This window comes from Vespa mandarinia, chromosome 14 (assembly GCF_050613455.1).
Source record: "Vespa mandarinia isolate Hongniang chromosome 14, ASM5061345v1, whole genome shotgun sequence".
Taxonomy (NCBI): domain Eukaryota; kingdom Metazoa; phylum Arthropoda; class Insecta; order Hymenoptera; family Vespidae; genus Vespa; species Vespa mandarinia.
In genome coordinates, this window is record NC_140823.1 from 3568385 (window position 1) to 3586558 (window position 18174).

The following is an 18174-nucleotide window of genomic DNA, read 5'->3' on the forward strand; positions in this document are numbered from 1 at the left end:
AAAGAAAATAAAAAAAATTGGTAGGGGGTGGGATGGGGGAAGTAGGAGGGAAAAAGAATAGTCGGTAAATGACTAGCTTTCGGAAAACGTTCGGATTACTGCTAATGAACCTACTGTATGGCTGTCCAAATCTCGGATTAAAGAGCCCGCTTGGCTGTTTTCTTTGGACGTGCATAGACGACAGGATTTACGCGAGCAATGCCGATTTACCGTCGGTGGGATGTATGAACGCGACATGGAATTATAACGACTAGTTCATTAAGCTCACGCTTAAAATTGTATGAGCGCGTCGAAAAGCGAAGTATCTCCCTTGCTTTACCGTCGCTCAGCTTTTTTTCCTATCTCCCGCTACAAAATTTAAATTGTCCGTGCGTTTATACATACCACGTAGGTGCATACATATATATATATATATATATATATATATATGTATATATATACACATGTATTTATATACGTACGAAAGATATGATGACCCTGTTATGAGGAATAGTAAATATTTTACAAATATTTTAAAATAAACTAATTATATGGGACGATACATTATAAAAATTAAGAAATCAAACTTTACGACCTTTAAGTATTCATCGAGAAAAATATTCAAGGACGAAGAAATCTTTTCTTTTCTTTCTATTTTTTTTTTTTTTTTTTTCTTTGAAATTATTACCATTCTTATTACCATGAATCATCCATGAATGTGTCTGCGTGTGAGAATGAAAGAGAGAAAGAGAGAAAGAGAGAGAGAGAGAGAGAGAGAGAGTGAAAGAGAAAGAGAAAGAAAGTAAGAAAAGTAAAAGACACGGCAAAGAATGGATAAGACGCGTTGATTATAAACTAATGGACTTTGAAATATAGAGATATTATACGCGACGGCGGGTGGTTATTACTTGGTAATTTCGCGAAAATTATTAAGGAAGGAAGCGGCTGTCTGCTCTCGCGTAAGAAAGGTTAGCCGTGTTATCTCCGCGAAGATTTAGGAGGAATACCGGGTGCCGTGTAAGCCACTTTATGCATAAGAGCTTTCGGACGTTCAACACGCATGGACGGCTAAACCCTATTCGAGTTTCGTGTATACAGTATTCGCTTACGAATGCGATGGCCCGTTTTAATTCTAGATCTCTGTCTCCTTTCGTTTTCTTCTTTTCTTCGTGTGATTGAAAGATACGATATAGATATAGAACGATGACATTCGAGAAACGCCAAAAATATCATGTAATTTTTACAAGAAACATTTTAACCAATCATCGTATTAATTAATAATAATCTTTTACATTGTTTAATTTTTAAGTGAAAAAATATAAATATAATAACACGTTGCTCGACACAAAAGAAATATACCGGAAAGGAAAAAAAAAAAGAAAAGAAAATATTGAATGATAAGAATATATATCTATTTAAGTTCGATCTTTGCTACGATCTAGCTACGATCTAACTACGATTGACAGGCAAAACAAAACTAAGGGACACAATGAATAGATATAATAGGACTTAACGTAATTCATAAATTCTTCTTCTAATGTTTCTATAATATCGTTCAAAGTCAAACGTCTAAATATAAAACGATTGAATGTTTTCATAAAACAACTTCGATTACGAATTAAGACAATGGCGCGATTAACGTCAATACTATCTTTTAATTCTAATCCAAAATTTTCCTACGTGATATCCCCTTTTCTTAAAGTACCACCCAACGATTCTCGTTTCCATGAAGGAACTCGAAGCAGCAAGTACTCTCTTATAGTTCTCGACCTCGTGGAACTCCATTATTACTCGCCAATTAGCCATAATTAAAATATTTGGCCATCTCGCGTGCATGTAGAATATTAAATACACGTATACGTGGTGAGTCGATCGGGCGATGAAAACATCGGACGTTTATATGGAAATTAGACGAAACGATCGAAACGACGAATAAAACGATAAGAATATGATTAAGAGGAAGAAGTATAATAAGTAAAATATAAGAAAAAGGAAAATGAAAATGAAACGAGGACAAAGCTTGTAAATTTTCGAACGAAAGCGATCGTGCTTCGTAAATAATTTATTTATCTCGTTTGATCCATCGGCTCGAATGCAATTTACCTGTATCAGTTTACGATCATAAATTTCGTTAAAATCGTCCCGACGATCGCTGTTAATCACTCATTAATGCGCACGGTTGAGCCGGGCTTGGTCGATCGGTTTTACGATGACGCGCGTACCTACCGTGGGGATCGACTTTTTGACGAGATACTACGTATGTACTTTGTAGGTAGGGCGGATAACGCGCGATAAAACGTTGCCGTTGTTGTATATATATCTATTCGAATTCAACGATAATCGCTAGCCGCATTAGCGCAAAGTACACTTGACGTCTATCTCGTCCTAGCCCCCAAAACAAAACAAAAAAAAAAATATTTCTCCAACGAGAGGGTATGGTATGAAAATATTGAAAAAAAAGAAAAAAAGAAGGAAAAAAAAAAGAAAAAAAGAAAAAGAAAAAATAAATAAAAACAATATAAATATAAATAAAAATCGACAAGTTTTAGTCGACGAAGATGTTCCCATGGTAACATGGACAAGGTTTCCTATCGAACGAACGAACGAACGAATGAACGAACGAGCGACATTTATGAGGGTGAATTATCTTTTCGCATTTAAATCGTTCTCCGATATCCGATCTAATCATCTCGAGCTATGAATTAATGGCGATCCGTCGGACATAGTTTCGCTCCTGTTCGTCGTCGAAAATTATGCGTGAATTCTTAGCGATTTCAGACGTCGATAATTCAGAACTTTGAAAATTCTTCGACCGATTCGCTTAACCCTTCCTTTACGATCGCTATGCGTCTTATCGCATCGTAATAATAATCGTTCTCGAATAAGTATTAAGGATCCTTTTCTAATTACACTTTTTCTTATCTTTTTCTCTTTATCTCAAAGTATCAAATTCGAAAAGTATCAGATTTAAACAATAACATAAGCAATAAAATAAAATATGACAGGTGTAAGAGAAGTAACAAGTAATAAATGGGATAGGCGAACGTTTAAGTCAGACTCACTCGGAAGTCTCGATAATCGAGATGGCATTTAATCCTCCTCCATCCGAGAAGATTACGTGGGTTGCATCCAACACGCATGCGGAAATTTCGAGGTACCGTAACGGGAAACGTAATGGGAATTTGGTAGTCACGGCTTGTAGGCTGCATATGCAGCCTAGAACGTCTGACCTAAAAGAGAAAAAGAAAAATACGAAAAAATTCGAATGGAGAACTTATTAATATAAATTAACATAAAAATGAACAAAAAAATGGAAAGATCATATGATCGATAGATTCGTATATGATCGAGTATGGAAAAGGAGAAATAGTCTATGTAGATGAAAGGGACGAGGAAGGGGGAAAGGAAAGAGACAGAGATAGAAATAGAGAGAGAGAGAGAGAGAGAGAGAGAGAGAGAGAGAGAGAGAGAAAAACGCAGCTGGTTCGATCGCTGGAATCGTAGCGAGTTCGTAATGAAAGGTGAACGGAATTGGACCCCCTGGAGCCGGAGAGTCGGAGCGCCGAGTGAATATAATTAAAGGATTGGAGGCCGGGGACGTGAGGGGTATGACGTAATCAAAGGGTGGACATGAGCGTGGAGAGGGTACGAAGGGTAGCTTGTGTGGGTGTAGGAAGAGTCGAATAAGAGATGGGTGCGAAGGGTGTGTAGAGAGGGAGAGAGAGTGAGAGAGAGAAAGAGAGAGAGAGAGAGAGAAAGAGAGTTAGAGAATGGTTCAGAGGGAAGAAGAGAGGTAGGAAGAGAGGGTCTGCAAATTATCATTCGGTCGACGAGGAACGAGGGTCCAACTGAACTGGACCGGCAACAACTTGATACCGACATCCACCGATGCCACCACCGTCGACGCCACCATCGCCAACATCGTCGACGAACCAACCCGATGTTGCTAGCCACGTTGAAACGGTCTGGAGCCTGTAGTTTTGTCATTAGTCGATAGCGTCTGCCGATGGACGAACTGGGATTATTGGGCTAGGATTGCTAACGGACCAGCACTTGGATGCAAATGACTCCTGAAATGACGCGTTGTCCTCTCAGCCAACGTTGACTACACCTGGACTACCTTATAGGAGAATCGTCCGAAGAAATTTTCTCTCTCTCTCTCTCTCTCTCTCTCTCTCTCTGATCGACTTTCCACTCTAACTACGAGTTTCTACCATCATTTTTAATGATACCTAACTGACTTCATTTTATTTCCCTCCTTTCCTTTTTTTCTTCTTCTTTTTTTTTTCTTTTTTTCTTTCCTTTTTACTTCATTTGAGAATCTCATAAAGCTTAATCGTAAAGTAAAATGATCGATTTAAAAAAGAGAAGAAGAAAAAAAAAAAAAAAAAAAAAAAAAAAAAAAAAAAAAAAAAAAAAGAAAAAAACAAGAAGAAAAACCTTGAATTCTAAAAAATTCAAGAGATCCCTTAAGTTTGACTTCGAAAAAAAATTCAAATTACCAAGGATTACAAGGATCAACGTACGGAGATCAAAATTTTCGCAGTGGAATACACGTGGGAGCGATTTCCTCTCCGCTGCCATGGAAGATTGTAAAAATGCCATTAAAATTCCATTATGATATACACATTCAGCCATTTTCCTTCGGTCTCTGGGTATCGGCAAAGTACCCTCGCCGTTGCCGTACGGTTTCGCTCGGACCAGCCTCGACGTGCATGCTGTTAAAGCTCGACGTTTCGCGCAATTTATGCGCATCGGTTACAGCCCCGCTTTTCGTACGCTCGCGAAACAGGAGAATGATAAATCGGTCATTCCTCGGTTATTCCATCGTGTTTTACAGGATGTCCGAATACCCTCTCTCTCTCTCTCTCTTTCTCTCTCTCTTTCCCTGTATCTTTTACTCTCTTTTTCTATCTCTCTAGTTCTCTCTCTCTCTCTCTCTTTCTCTCTCTCTCTCTCTCGCTTTCTCTCTTCCTATCGATTTCATCCGACTAAAAAATCGAAGAAATCGAGTAAGTTGAAGCTTCCAAAACGGATTTCGCGAGATCGGCACTCCATCGAATCGTCGAAACGTCGCGGTCGTCCCGCCGGACTTTGCATACTGATTATTCCAATGTGATTGCGGGGAAACGAGAAAGGGTTACTGCGCGCCAAATCGGACGATGGAGAAGGTCGTTGCCACGAGGAGGGGTCGCTGCTTGTTGGTATGAGTGAGACAGACAGAGAGAGAGAGAGAGAGGGAGAGAGATAGAGAGGGAATGAAGTAGCAAGGGAGACAAGAGGGAAACCGCTATCGCTCTCTCCGTTCTAATACTATCGATTCTTGGTGCTTAGCATAATGAGAACGGACGACGGCGGATAACGCCGACCTGGAAATGGAAGTATTTGATTACGTGATTGTAAAAAGAGGAAGGAATAGGTTACAGACACGAATAGGTTCAATTCGTTTCTATGTAAATAATTAATTGTATTTGATAGAAAAAAAAAAAAAAGAAAAATTACAATGAAATATTTAGAAAGATGTAAGATATTGAATATGACATTAATATCGACGAATGAAAGACATTCGAAATGATATGAAATAATGATGCAAGACAATCATTAATTTGGATATTTCTTGAAATAATACCATCGTAATATCATAATCTTTATCTACAAGGATCTTTTTGTCTTGTAGACGTTTATTATCAATTCGTCAAAAATAATCGACGTTGGTCTCGATCGACGTTGAAAAAAAAAAAAAAGAAGAAACACTAGGAACTGTACACAAGGGAGAGGGTGCAACCAGGATAGCGTGAAGGCGGTTGAAAAGAGAATGCAACGTGCACGAAAGGAGAGCAAAAAAAATATCACGTGGTACACGCTCCCAAAGCCAAAATTCAATTTATAATATGACAGGAGCTATTCGATTTTAAAGTCCATTTTTCATTTTCCCTCTGTAGAACGCGTATACGCTTTGACACAACCGCATTTTTCTAAAATTCGGCCGAAGTGTCTACGGTTCTAACGAAAAAAAAAAAAGATAAATAAAAAAATAAAAAAAAAAGACAGAATCCGAGACTTAGGGGTTGGGTAAAAAGCTTACGGTCGCCAAAATCGGCTTGAAACATTTGTAAAATAATATTGTTACCTTTGGATAAACGTATTCGAAAGTAAATTCCTTAAGTTAACATTTTAATAACACGTATATTTAATTTGATTTTTAAAAAATTTTTTTTTTGCTAAATCTATCTCGTATAATATGACGTAACATATATTTACATTTGATAAATGTAAATTATAACAAAGGAAAATTCTATTTGATATTTGAAAATAATATCTATTGAATCCTCTAATAATTTGCATAAGTATAAGTAGACGATTGAATGCGAATAGAGAAACAGTCTATCTCATCGAAAATAATGACAGGGCCCCAAAGAGCGCTAGAATAGTTATTAGAAATTATTAGAGACCACACTTAAAATCAAGACTCTTTCATACGATGAATGTCGAGTGATTAAGAAGATAAAATTATCCGCTAAAGATATAGCGCGCAATATCTTCTTAATTAGTAGATATCGTAACATCGGGTCAAATGCATACGCAATTCTCGACGCGAGAAATAATTCCCATCTTTTATATTAATCGCTTATTTCACTTTTCTATGTTGGTAATCTAATCGGGCATGACTTGAAGCAAGCTTGTAATTTTAATTCCATCTAATTCATTATTCTATGATATCGATATCAAAGTCGAAAATCTATTTATTCTTCTTCTTCTTTTTTCTTTTTCTTCTTTTTTTTTTTTAACGATCGTTATCCAACGAAACAAGATAAAGAAAATCATATTAGTTATTTTTTTTTAAATCCATCGACTATAATTCAGAAAGAACTTTACTGAATTGTAGAAAAAAAAATGCACTTATTAATAAGATCTACTGCAAAATTTATATATGTACAATAAATTTATCTATATTTATATATATATATATATATATATATATTGACAAAAAATTATATTAAAAAATTATATCAAAAGAATATATCAATTTACGCAAAAATTCTTTCGATAATCATCACTTTGGAAGAAATAAATTTTTTAAACATTAAACGAGTTATAAATAAACAATAAACAAAAAAAGGAAAATAATAGTGAAAGAAAGGGACGACGGGACGAAAATTTCTCTTATATTCCTCGACCGCATTCTAACCCAAAAGAGAGTGGATTTTATATACAAGTCTCGGACTCCTTATTTAATATCTCGCGTTCCTGCGCGAGATCCGCGTAACTCTTATAGTTAGGAGACTGATTAAAATACCGGACTGGCGGACATTACGAATGCAGTTTCCGTCGAAACGAAATGCGTTTTGCATTACAGCGCGGAAGCTCGCGTGTAGGCAACGAGGCCGATGTAATGTCGAGAACGGGGGTAGTGCGGTATGAGGAGGGACTGTTTGTGAGAAAGCTCCTATTTTTTTATGGCACAAAATTTTCGTCGAAATGAGAATTGCTGTTAAAAAATTGATAGGGCCAAGCCGCGGCTCGGTGTACTCGGTGAGCCGCGGTGCTACAGATTGAGTTAAGCTTCATCCTTTTTATTTCTTTTTTTCAACCTTGTTTATCTCCTTCCTTTTCTTCTCATTTTTTCATTTTTTTATTATCTTTTTTTTCTTTTTCTTTTTTTTTTTTTTTTTTTTTTTTGAAAAGTGAGTACGAATCTACACCGTGCGACGGTAGTACGAAAATAACTCGCTTAGAGCTAGCCTTAATCCGAATGTGAATTCCTAAAGGGAAATGTCTTCCTTCCGAGCTCAAACATAGTGAACCAAGTAATGAACATGGTCGTTCATTTTTAAAGAGTCATGTAAATGAAAACGAAAGAGAGAGAGAAAGAGAGAGAGAGAGAGAGAGAGAGAGAGACAGACAGTAATATTGATATCTCTTTAACTCTTACGAAATAGCAAATTAACGAGTATTCTTTCTCTCTCTATCTTCAGTCAATGAATCGCATAAGATTTCGAAATTATTTCGTTAGCTCATCGAGGCAAAGCGTTAGGCAACTTTGTTGACCTAGATCTAACGATATGGAGACGCGTCGTGGACGAGGTAGCGTTACGGAACGAAGTTTGCGATAACTTTATTGTAATGAGATGAGCGTCGACGGTAGGAGCACGACCGAGGACATTGGCGACGTCGTTGAATGAGGGACGTGCGCTGTGAGGGACGTGTCGAGTATACTAGGGAGAGTATGGTTTAGGCTGGCGGTTTTCGAGTGTGTCGGTAAGTGAGAAGGGTGCCGGACCTCTGGACCGCCTGCTAGAAGATCATTATGAGCTTGAGTTACCATGGTTACGAACCGACCGCCGATCCGAAAGTACCAAGGGGAAAGCCTGAATGCGAAACGGTCAAGCAAGTATCGCATTTGACTTTACAACCGATTTCAAACGATTGCCTATACTTTATTACCTCCCTTGCATCATCTTCTGTCTCTTAACAATTTTTATTATTAATTCTTCTCTTTCGTCTCCTCTTTATTTATTTGTATCTTTTATTTATTTATTTATTTATTTTTCTTTTTCTTCTCTTCTTTAAGAATAATCAATTTTTAACGCATCGTTATGACGGAGAAATTTTACAAAAGAAAAAAGGAAAGAAAAAAAAAAGAAAAAAGAAAAAAAAAGAAAAAGAACATTAAAAGAATTATCTCCTTTTGTCACGTATTTTAAACGATTATTTTCTCAATTGGATTGAAATAAATTCATTGCTTTAAGAATAATCTGTTAATTTCTTCGTTTATTTCTTGTTTAAAGCATCGCCAGGAAAAACGTCAAAACGATCAAATAAAATTCACCCTGACGTAATGTTACGTATCAAGCCCAATGTAATTTCTGTCTTATGCGAGCGAACTTTTGTATAAAGTAATTAAACGTCGTGTCCATTTAGTGCAATTAGTAATTCATTATGATTAAATGAAATCGCGAATCGTTCCGCGAAGCATCGGACGATGACGGCGTCGGCTACCGGAAAATACGGATTTCGGCGTATCGTAATGGCGTTTATCATCGCGATTTTATTTGATTAAATGCAACGGTAATATAGTTACCCTTTCGAACGATACATCTCCGTTATGAATTTTTCGATGAACGGATAAAAAATTAATTTTTAATGTCGTTACAGGAATACACGCATTCTCTCTCGCTTTGCTATGCAACGTCGAAATTATTATACATTGTGCTTGTTTCTTCGTGACGATATCTACGAGTTAACGAGAAAGACAGACAGACAGACAGACAGACAGACAGAGAGAGAGAGATAGAGAGACAGAGAGAGAGAGAGAGAGAGAGAGAGAAAGAAGAAAAAAAAATAAAAAGAGAAAGAATGAGAAAGAGAAACAACAAAGTAAAAGGAAAGTCGATTGCTTTCGTTGCTTTTGTATCGATGACCCGCGTGAATTGAGACATATCGATCTGAGAGTAAATGCAAGAGGGAGAAAAAGAGAAAGAAGGAAAGGGGGGGGTGGGTAGAGTGAGCGAATAAGAGGGAGATATTCCATACATACCTCTTCCCTCTCTCTCTCTCTCTCTCTCTCTCTCTCTCTCTTCCTGTCTCTTTCTCTTCCTCCTTCTCTTCCTCCTGTACCTCCTTTACGGGCCAGCTGCAACGCATGCGAGTAGTGTGCAATAAAACTTCATCTTGTGGTACTCGGGCGTTAAATACTTTCGTTTTCCTTCGGCAACGATGTACTTGGGCCGCGCCGTTATTCCACAGGTGTTTGGCACTTCCGTAAGCGATAAAAGCCCGGGCTCCATCTCGACCGCTCTTCCACCACCTCCCTCCCTCCCTCCCTCTCTTTTTCCCTTTCTCTCTTCTTTCTCTCTCTCTCTCTCTCTCTCTCTCTCTCTTTCTCTTTTTCTCTTCTCCACTTTTCTCTCCCGTCTTTTCGAGCCGTCCGACACGAGTGATCCTGCTGCGAACTTTTCTCTCTCTCTCTCTCTCTCTCTCCCTCTCTCTCTCTCTCTTTTTCCCTTCAACCCTTCATCTCTACCCTTTCTCTCTTTCGTTATTTACCTTTTCCTGGTATTTTCTTTTTCTTTTACTTCTTCTTTTTCTTTTCCTCTTTCTTCGTGCTTATCTACATAAACCACACACACACATATATATATATATATATATATATGCATTTAACGATTTCCATTTTCTTTTTTTCTATGCTTTTACTTCTTTTTTTTCCCCCTTTCTTTCTTTCCCTCTTTTTTTTTTCCTTTTGATTTCCCTTCGACAAAATCGAGACGCAAAATTTTGTGGAATGTTCAACGCACATAACGACATTGAATTCTCGCGAAATACGAGCGGAAACGTAGAAATGAGTGTGGACGATGTTGTAACGGTCGTAGCTTTTTGTACTAACGCGTTACATCGCCCGACCAAAAACGTGAGTAAAGCTCGCTCCGATATCGGCTCTATGACGGATCGCAGATGGCCGATGGGCATGGATCATAAAACTTATTATCCGCCTTTTACGGCACGGTGATAAATTTAAATTGGTTTTTAAAAATTCGCGCCGACGGAGAATCCGCCACCGGTCTTGTCCATCTCGAATGAAAAAAAAAGGGTTACATCCTGGAGAATTCATTTTTATAAAGAAAGAAAAATAACAAATTCTATGCTAAAGCAAAATTTTTGTCAATGGAAATGAAATCCGATGGTTTAAGGGGAAAAAAAAAAGAAAAAAAAAAGAAAAAAAAAGAAAAAAAACAACAAGAACAAAGAAATAAGATAAAAATACGATCCGATTTAAGCCGATATAAACCAATGTAAAAGAGAAGGGGGGAGGGTTGGAATAGGGGAAAAAAAAGTGTTAAAAAACATTGCCAATAAGAAAATGTTCGACAAGAAGGGAACTTGATTAAAAATAGAAAGAAAATGGAGACAAGAAACACGACGCGAAGTCTGGTTCGCCGTTCTGTAAAATCCACCCTTCTGACGATCAAGCTAGCAGATTTGAAGAGTGAGAGAGAAAAAGAGAGAGATAGAGACAGATAAAGAGAGAGAGAGAGAGAGAGAGAATTGAAAAGAGAGAAAAAAGTGTCTCGTCGACGCGTTTCCGAGGACGTCCAGCAGTTCTCGCGAGCGAAGGGTGGCGAAACAGTATTTGTTTACGTTGGTACCTCGAGACGACATGATCAGCGCATTAACCCTGCTCGCATTTTTCCATCCGCGTTGTCCTCTTCTGCCTGGCGCCTGCCTGGGATGCGTTTTTATCGATTCGTAGACCCCTGCCCCTATGTGTCTCGTATACGTTTGCGTGCACACGTTCACTACCTAACACATACATACATAGAAGCCTCAGCGCACGTTCGAGGCATCGATAGAGAGAGAAAAAGAGAGAGAGAGAGAGAGAAAGAGAAAGAGACAGAAAAAGAGAAAGAGAAAGAGAGAAAGAGAGAGAGAGAGAGAAAGAGAGAGAAAAAAAAAGAGGGAGAAAAAGAGAAGCATACAGATTGGACCGGGCGTCCCTCTATTTTTTTTTTCCTCTGAACGCAGCACGACCCCCACCAACATCGTGGACACCATCGCGAAACTTCCGAAGCTACCGACTAATAAGGCCTCGCTCGTTCTCTTCGTCCTCAGATTCTCCGATTTTCGCTCGTTTACATCGTTTCTCACCATTGACGAGAAAGTAAGTTCATTCTACAAATGTCTAACACGTCTCTACTTTCCTCATCGGAAGAAATTGTCAAACTTGTACAAAGTATATACTATACTCTCTCGTCGGAGTATATAAAATGACTCTGAAGATCGTTTAAAAACTAATCACGTTAAACTTTTTATTATCTCAATCTTAACACGTTCATTGTCTTATAAAAAAAAGTTATCAAAACTTTTGCTCAGATATATCTATGTGGGGAAGGTGAGGGTGGGTGGGTGGAGTTGTCAATAAAAGTATTAACTTCATGGCAATATATTTAATGACATAATTGTATCAAGAGAAAGGCATCAAAGTATTACGTGTGTCTGTAAGGTATGAACAAAAAAAAACAAAAAAGAAAGAAAAAAGAAAAGAAGAAAGAAAAAAAAATTTTTGATCAAACATTTAAAGAATATAAGAAATATTTCAGGGACAGTTTGGCCGAGTTTAAAGAGTGGTCTCGATCAATAAAAAAAAAAAAAAAAAAAAAAAATCGAGTAGAAATGTTGTACGTCGATAAATCTTGATAAAGCATTGTAGAATGTGACAGTGACCCCTTCCAAGGTCCTGTGTTCCTTTTCCAATACGACAATTGAGACTATTCCGGTAAGCTTTGGAAACAAGTAGGAGCAATATTTCCGTTCGGCTGGAGTTCTTTTTTCCATCTCCGTCGGCAACTACGACGGCGGCATCGGCGGCACCTTCGCCAGCCCCAAAAACCGCCCCTTCGATACGCGACGAGCCCCGTTCGCGTAGCGCGCGCGCTCATGCTCGCTCCACAGCATCTCTTTCTCTGTCGCTCGCGTATGCATCCCCACCTCTCGAGTTAGCGGCACCACCACCGGCAACGGCACTACCACCGAGGGGGTGGCACGTCGCTCACTACGTCATCTGTCCCCTCGACCAATCGACGGGCGGCGCGCATTTTTTCCCGGCGCCGAAAAAAAAGCTGGCTAAAATAGAGGAGTACGGAGGGGAATAGAAAGAGAGAAAGAGAGAAAGAGAGAGAGAGAGAGAGAGAGACAGAAAAAGAGAGATGAGAAAGAGTGGACGAAAGAGAGGAAAAAAGAGAGACAGAAAGAGAGATAGAGAGAGAGAGAGAGAGAGAGAGAGAGAGAGAGAGCTACGGGGGAAAAAAAGAGAGAGGTCGGCATTACCCCCGAAGCCCGTTGCGGACCAATCGCCATACGTAAAGAGGCATTTTTTATGGGCGCCGCTCGGTCGGCCGGTTTGTGTGATAAAAATTGACCTAAGTCCTCTTCTTTTTTTTCGAACCGAAAGCGCGCCAGGGAGGAAGAGAAAGAGAGCGAGATAGATAGATAGAGAGAGGGTTGCGCGCGGGCGTTGCGCATCGGCTATAACTGCCTAACATTAAAAAAGATGGGCTGTGTACGGTGGGTGGCGTTGCTGGTGCTGCCGATGGTGGTGGTGGTGGTGGTGATGGTGGTGGTGGTGGTGGTGGACAGGACCACGAAGGGTGGAGTGAGGCTTGCAACGTAGGAAGAGGCAGAGGTCGCGGAGGAAGAGGAAGAGGAAGAAGAGGAGGAGGAGGAGGAGGAGGAGAACGCAGAGATATGGTGACGGTGAGGAGGAGGTACTGGCTGTGCGACGGTAGAGAGGGAGCTCGCGTTTCGAACGACGAGCGGCACAGCACGGAGATACAAGCGCGTCGTTGCAACGTATGTATGTGTCGCGTAGGGTGAGGAACGCGTGGTGAAGAACGCGTGCGAGAGAGCTAAGGGGTAGGGGAGGAGGAAGGGTGAGGAGGAGGTTGGTGGAGGACGCGGTCCTGTCGGGACGACAGGGAGGCTTTGGCCAGTTCTCTCTCTCTCTCTCTCTCTCTCTCTCTCTTTCTCTCCCTTTCTCTCCCTTTCTCTCTACCTCTTTCTCCCTCCTTCTCTTTCTCTCTCTTTCTCTCTTTCGGAGGGGGCGCAAAATAATGCGCATAAAATGTAGCGTATTTATCATGGAGATAAAATGATGTGCTCGACTTTCAGGCGACCGACGCTGTTGGCATGCGAGTACAGTCTGTGTGGAAACTTTAGGTTTTTTGCCTATCGAGATTGCACCGTGAGAAAAGGAAAAAGGGTGAAAATGTAATATTTATTACGATAAAAGGAAATATTTCGAAAGAAAATACAAAACTTTGAGTATAATCTCTCTACGAATTCACCAATACCAATTGGTTAGAATGTTAACTGAATTTTATGGAAATGGTTTAATGATAAAACAAACGTCATGCTACCACGTGGTTGACTATTTGAAAGGAAAACACGTTTAATCCTAGAAATAGAAAACAGTCTTAGTGGATTGAAAGATTTAGGGATAACATTTAAAATTTACTAGATGCAAAAAAGATCCTTGAGTAAAACTACTTTGCGTTACTTTAAAGTAACTACATGTTTCTGGATAATGTTGACACCATTTTCAAGTAGACTACTACTCTGTATCCTTAGTAATCTCTTTCATACGAGAAACCAGACTCCAAAACGGAATTCATTCTCGCTTCGGGCGTGTAATCATGCGAATCAACCCCTCTGTAAGCTCTTCCTCCCAGAACATGATGTAACGTCCTACGTCTAAATTTGCTTCTATTACGTTTCGAATAGCAGCAACCCTAAATATTATCTTGGGAATGAACGCAATGAGTAAGATCGCCAATGCTTTCAACTTCCTTGAGTCTTCTCTTGTCTCGAAGTTTGACAGCTGCGCTCGCTCGATAAATACGACCGATGGAGCAACAAATTGGCAATAAAATTTTGAAATCGTGGCTACAGGAAATTGACGCAAATGTCGTTCGTGTCTTTCAATCACGAGGAACCCCTCGTTCATGCGTAGCACCCTTACATTACGTTGTATCCGGAAGACGCATTCGAAAGACGCGGGATTCTCCTTCGTTATCGATTGTAATACGTTGAGAGTAATTAATATAATTTCGATCGAGATTGGAGTAATCCAAAATAGAAAATTAATTGGGAATGATTGTTGATCTTGAATCTTTCGTTTCTTTCGAATCATTCAAAAACGATTCGACGATTGACTTTGTTCAATTATTGAGTTCACTATAAAGAAGAAGATGAAGAAGAAGAAGAAGAAGAAGAAGAAGAAGAAGAAAAATCCGCGATATTTCGAAACTCACCCTCGAGTGATACGAACTCCCCAATTTTTCCGTACGAAGGGACAAAAATAAACTTAACGTGATCCTAAACTCACGAAGATGTGGTCCTTTGTTTTAAACGACGGGGACAGGGGTTGTTCGCTTGTAATTTAACTATGTATGTGTTCAACATATATATAGTTTCAACGACGAAGTCCAAGAGTCGTCCCCGTGTCCACCCTTCGTAATTCTATCAGAAGCCAATCACGTCCGGCTGAGGGTTGTCGCTGCTTGTGTATACCTTGCGGAAGAAACTCGTTGAGAGAAAGAGGGAGGGAGGGAGAAAGAGAACGAGAGAGAGAGAGAGAGAGAGAGAGAGAGAGAGAAATGGAAAAAGGGAGAAAATGTGTACGAGAGTATTCACGGATATCTTATGAAAATATTGGCCCATCTTTCTAGATAGATTTTCTTCCTTTTTCTTTCACCTTTTTCCACCATTTCCACTTCCTTCGAATATTTCCATCCTGAACGAACCCCCATACAGGAAACGTTGCCGCGAACAGTAACAACTCTTAACTGGCTTTAAATTCACGGTATCTTTAAACCATACATAGAAAAATACACTTAACGAGACAGTATACCGTAAATCCACGTACTCGCATTATCTTTCGCGGAAAAGATGGCACCTACCGGGTTGGACTGGTCTCACCCGACGAAAGCTTTTCATTTCCGTAATATTTTATAAGTTATCTCGTCAAGTCATGTCCTTGGATTTATGTGTTAATAACATTTCTCAAACTTCTCGTACGAGTTCAACAACGTTAAAATAGAAAGGACGAAAATTCTAACGATTTAAAATATCATCATCAAAGATCGTTAAAAACTTTGGTCAAAATCATTTGAAAATATTCGCCGACATCTTTGACATAAATCGTCGCCAATTGTCATTGACAATGAATGCAAAGCAATCTTTAAAAGACTCCATTTAAATGGAGTCCCATTCGTTTCGCTTTTGAAAGAAAAGAAGAAAAGTTAACGCGTTGGTTAGCGAACTTAACGTTACAAAGAGACAGAAAGACGATGCGTGTTTGAAGAAACGTAATTAGTCATCGTCGGAAAAGCCCGAGATCGTTTCTCGCTTGCAATGAAGACCGATGAAAACGGTGGATGGGTATAAGGTATAAAGTTTTCGTATCAAAATTCAAGTGTCTTCCCATCGTTCGGCGTACTCGAGTATAGGAGCGAAGATCACGAAATCTGGAAACAAAAGTACGTTCGTCGTGGGAGGTGTAGGAGGGTAGATGGATGGTAAGGAGGGTAAGAGAAGGGATATAATATGGATCTCCATTTGAAATAAGCTTTTCCCCCGGTCTTCTAGCACCCCTACCTCTTTCTCTTTCTCTCTTTCTCTTTCTCTCTCTTTTCTCCTCTCTCTCTCTCTCTCTCTCTCTCTCTCTATTTCTCTCTCTCTCTATTTCTCTCTCTTTCTCTTGTGCACCTAGTTTGTTGCGTTTGAATATTCAAGCGAACAAGTTTTCTCCTTTTTTATATCTCCCTCTCCTACCTCCTACACTCCTCCTTCTCTCTTTCTCCGCCTCCTCCTTTTTTTTTATTAGCTTGCTACCTACCTCTACCACCCCCTTCTTCCTCGCCCTAGCGTCGACTCGGACATCTTTATTCATTGCCTTTCCAAAGATATAATTGAGTAATTATTTATAATATATCTAGAATATGCATGCTTCACTTCTCTCCGACGGAATACATTACCGCTTACTACCCCTAAACGTAACCTCTTGTTACCGTTCGGATTTCTAGCTTGCAGAACGCAGGGGTTCTCACGCAAACAACTCTGAGTTCTTTCTCCGAGTAGCCGGTCTGATCGGACGGGGATATTAAAAAAGAAAAGAAAAAAAAAAAAAAGAAAAAAAGAAAGAAAAGGAGGAGAAAAAGGAAAAGAAGAGAAGAAAGAAGGAAAAAGGAAGTAAGGGTAAAGGAAATAAGAAATAAAGAGAAAATCGAGAAGTCAGAATGGAATTTCGATCGAACGATTCGTTACGTTCGTCGGATAAGACGTAATGTAGGAACGTCGATATATCTTAGGGGCTCGATCGGCACGAATCACAAAGCCAGTCTTAGAGAAGCGAAAGCCCGCGAAGGACGAAGCCATAATTTCGCATTAGAGACTAATCGCAATCAGTGGAAATAATCGATGTATTAGTCCTACCTTAATTAATGTCCTTATGATCGCAACATAGGTTAATCAGACCCGTCGACGTACAAATTTACGGTTTCGCGTGCATACGTGATCAACCCTTATTCAAACTTAGATGTCTATCTACTTTCGAGACCATTCACATTTCGTGTTAATAAAAATTCTTTTTTATTACATTATATTTTAATTTCTATCACATGAAAATTTAACACATGAAAGATTTGTTATTAATTAATTCAAGAGAAAAGTAAAATTCTGTTTGAAAAAAAAAATCTAGCTCAACAGATTGATCGACTGAGAACCAATTGTCAAGTAGAAACGTCTAAAAGGAGTTTGAAGAGTAAGAAAAGGAGAATGAGAATCGTTTTAATTCTCGCCGTAAGAGAACGTGCGCCGATGAAAGGCCGAGAAAGGGTTGAAGTATGCGAAGCAAGAAGGAGAAACGAAGGCGCTGAAAGGTGCTCCGTTCTCTGCGACGGACTATAACCAAGCCGTTTCATATTCGTAAGAAAACGTTCCGGTTGGTGCGAGTCTGTCGCGTGTCTAGTCGCAGTAAAACGAACGCATTCGTGCAACTTGACCTAACCAAGATTTCATCCTGGCCAATTCCTTGGACACCTTTTCTAACCTTCCTCATTATCCTTTTCATTCTTTTGACATTTCGTTGCACGACCACCTGCCGTTTATGACGATTCTATTTATCATAACAATGGATTATAAATAGATAATAAAAAAAAAAAAAAACAAAAAAAAAAGAAACGATAAAAAAAAATAATAATAATTAAATTTCAAGAATTTCCTTAATCGGATCCATTGATCGCTTTACAAAAAATAAGTCGCAAAAGATTTCTAAGAGTTCTTAAGTGATCTCTCAAAATCCATAGAATTCAATCGAATCGTGTAGCTTACGAAAGAAAATAAATAAATAAATAAATAAATAAATAAAAAGACTTACCGTAAACGAAGACGACAGACGTAGGAGGAGACGAAACGATCCCTGAATGGCAACTTGCCGAAAATGGCGTTGGGAATATATCCCGGCAATTACCATTACGTGCCTGAAGTTGGCCTGCTCGTCGTTGGGATAGCATAATGCTGTATTTAATGGGCAGCACTGCGGGCCGTGTGTGACACGATATACGAGGCCGAGTCAACATATATCCTGTCAGATTTTTAAAATGCCCTGATTTACAGTGACCATTGTACTGTCCGCCGCAT

General features: G+C 39.2%; 1 long non-coding RNA gene across 1 annotated transcript in view; it reads right to left on the minus strand.

Annotated features, from left to right (window-relative positions):
* LOC146872547 (uncharacterized) overlaps positions 1-17941 on the minus strand; it is a 33620-nt gene extending 15679 nt beyond the window's left edge. The window contains exons 1-2 of the long non-coding RNA XR_014982979.1: positions 17912-17941; positions 3042-3209 (exon numbers count right to left, since the gene is read on the minus strand). This is a non-coding gene — a long non-coding RNA (uncharacterized LOC146872547). The remainder of the gene's footprint in view (positions 1-3041; positions 3210-17911) is intronic.
* Between the last annotated feature and the right edge of the window lie 233 nt (positions 17942-18174).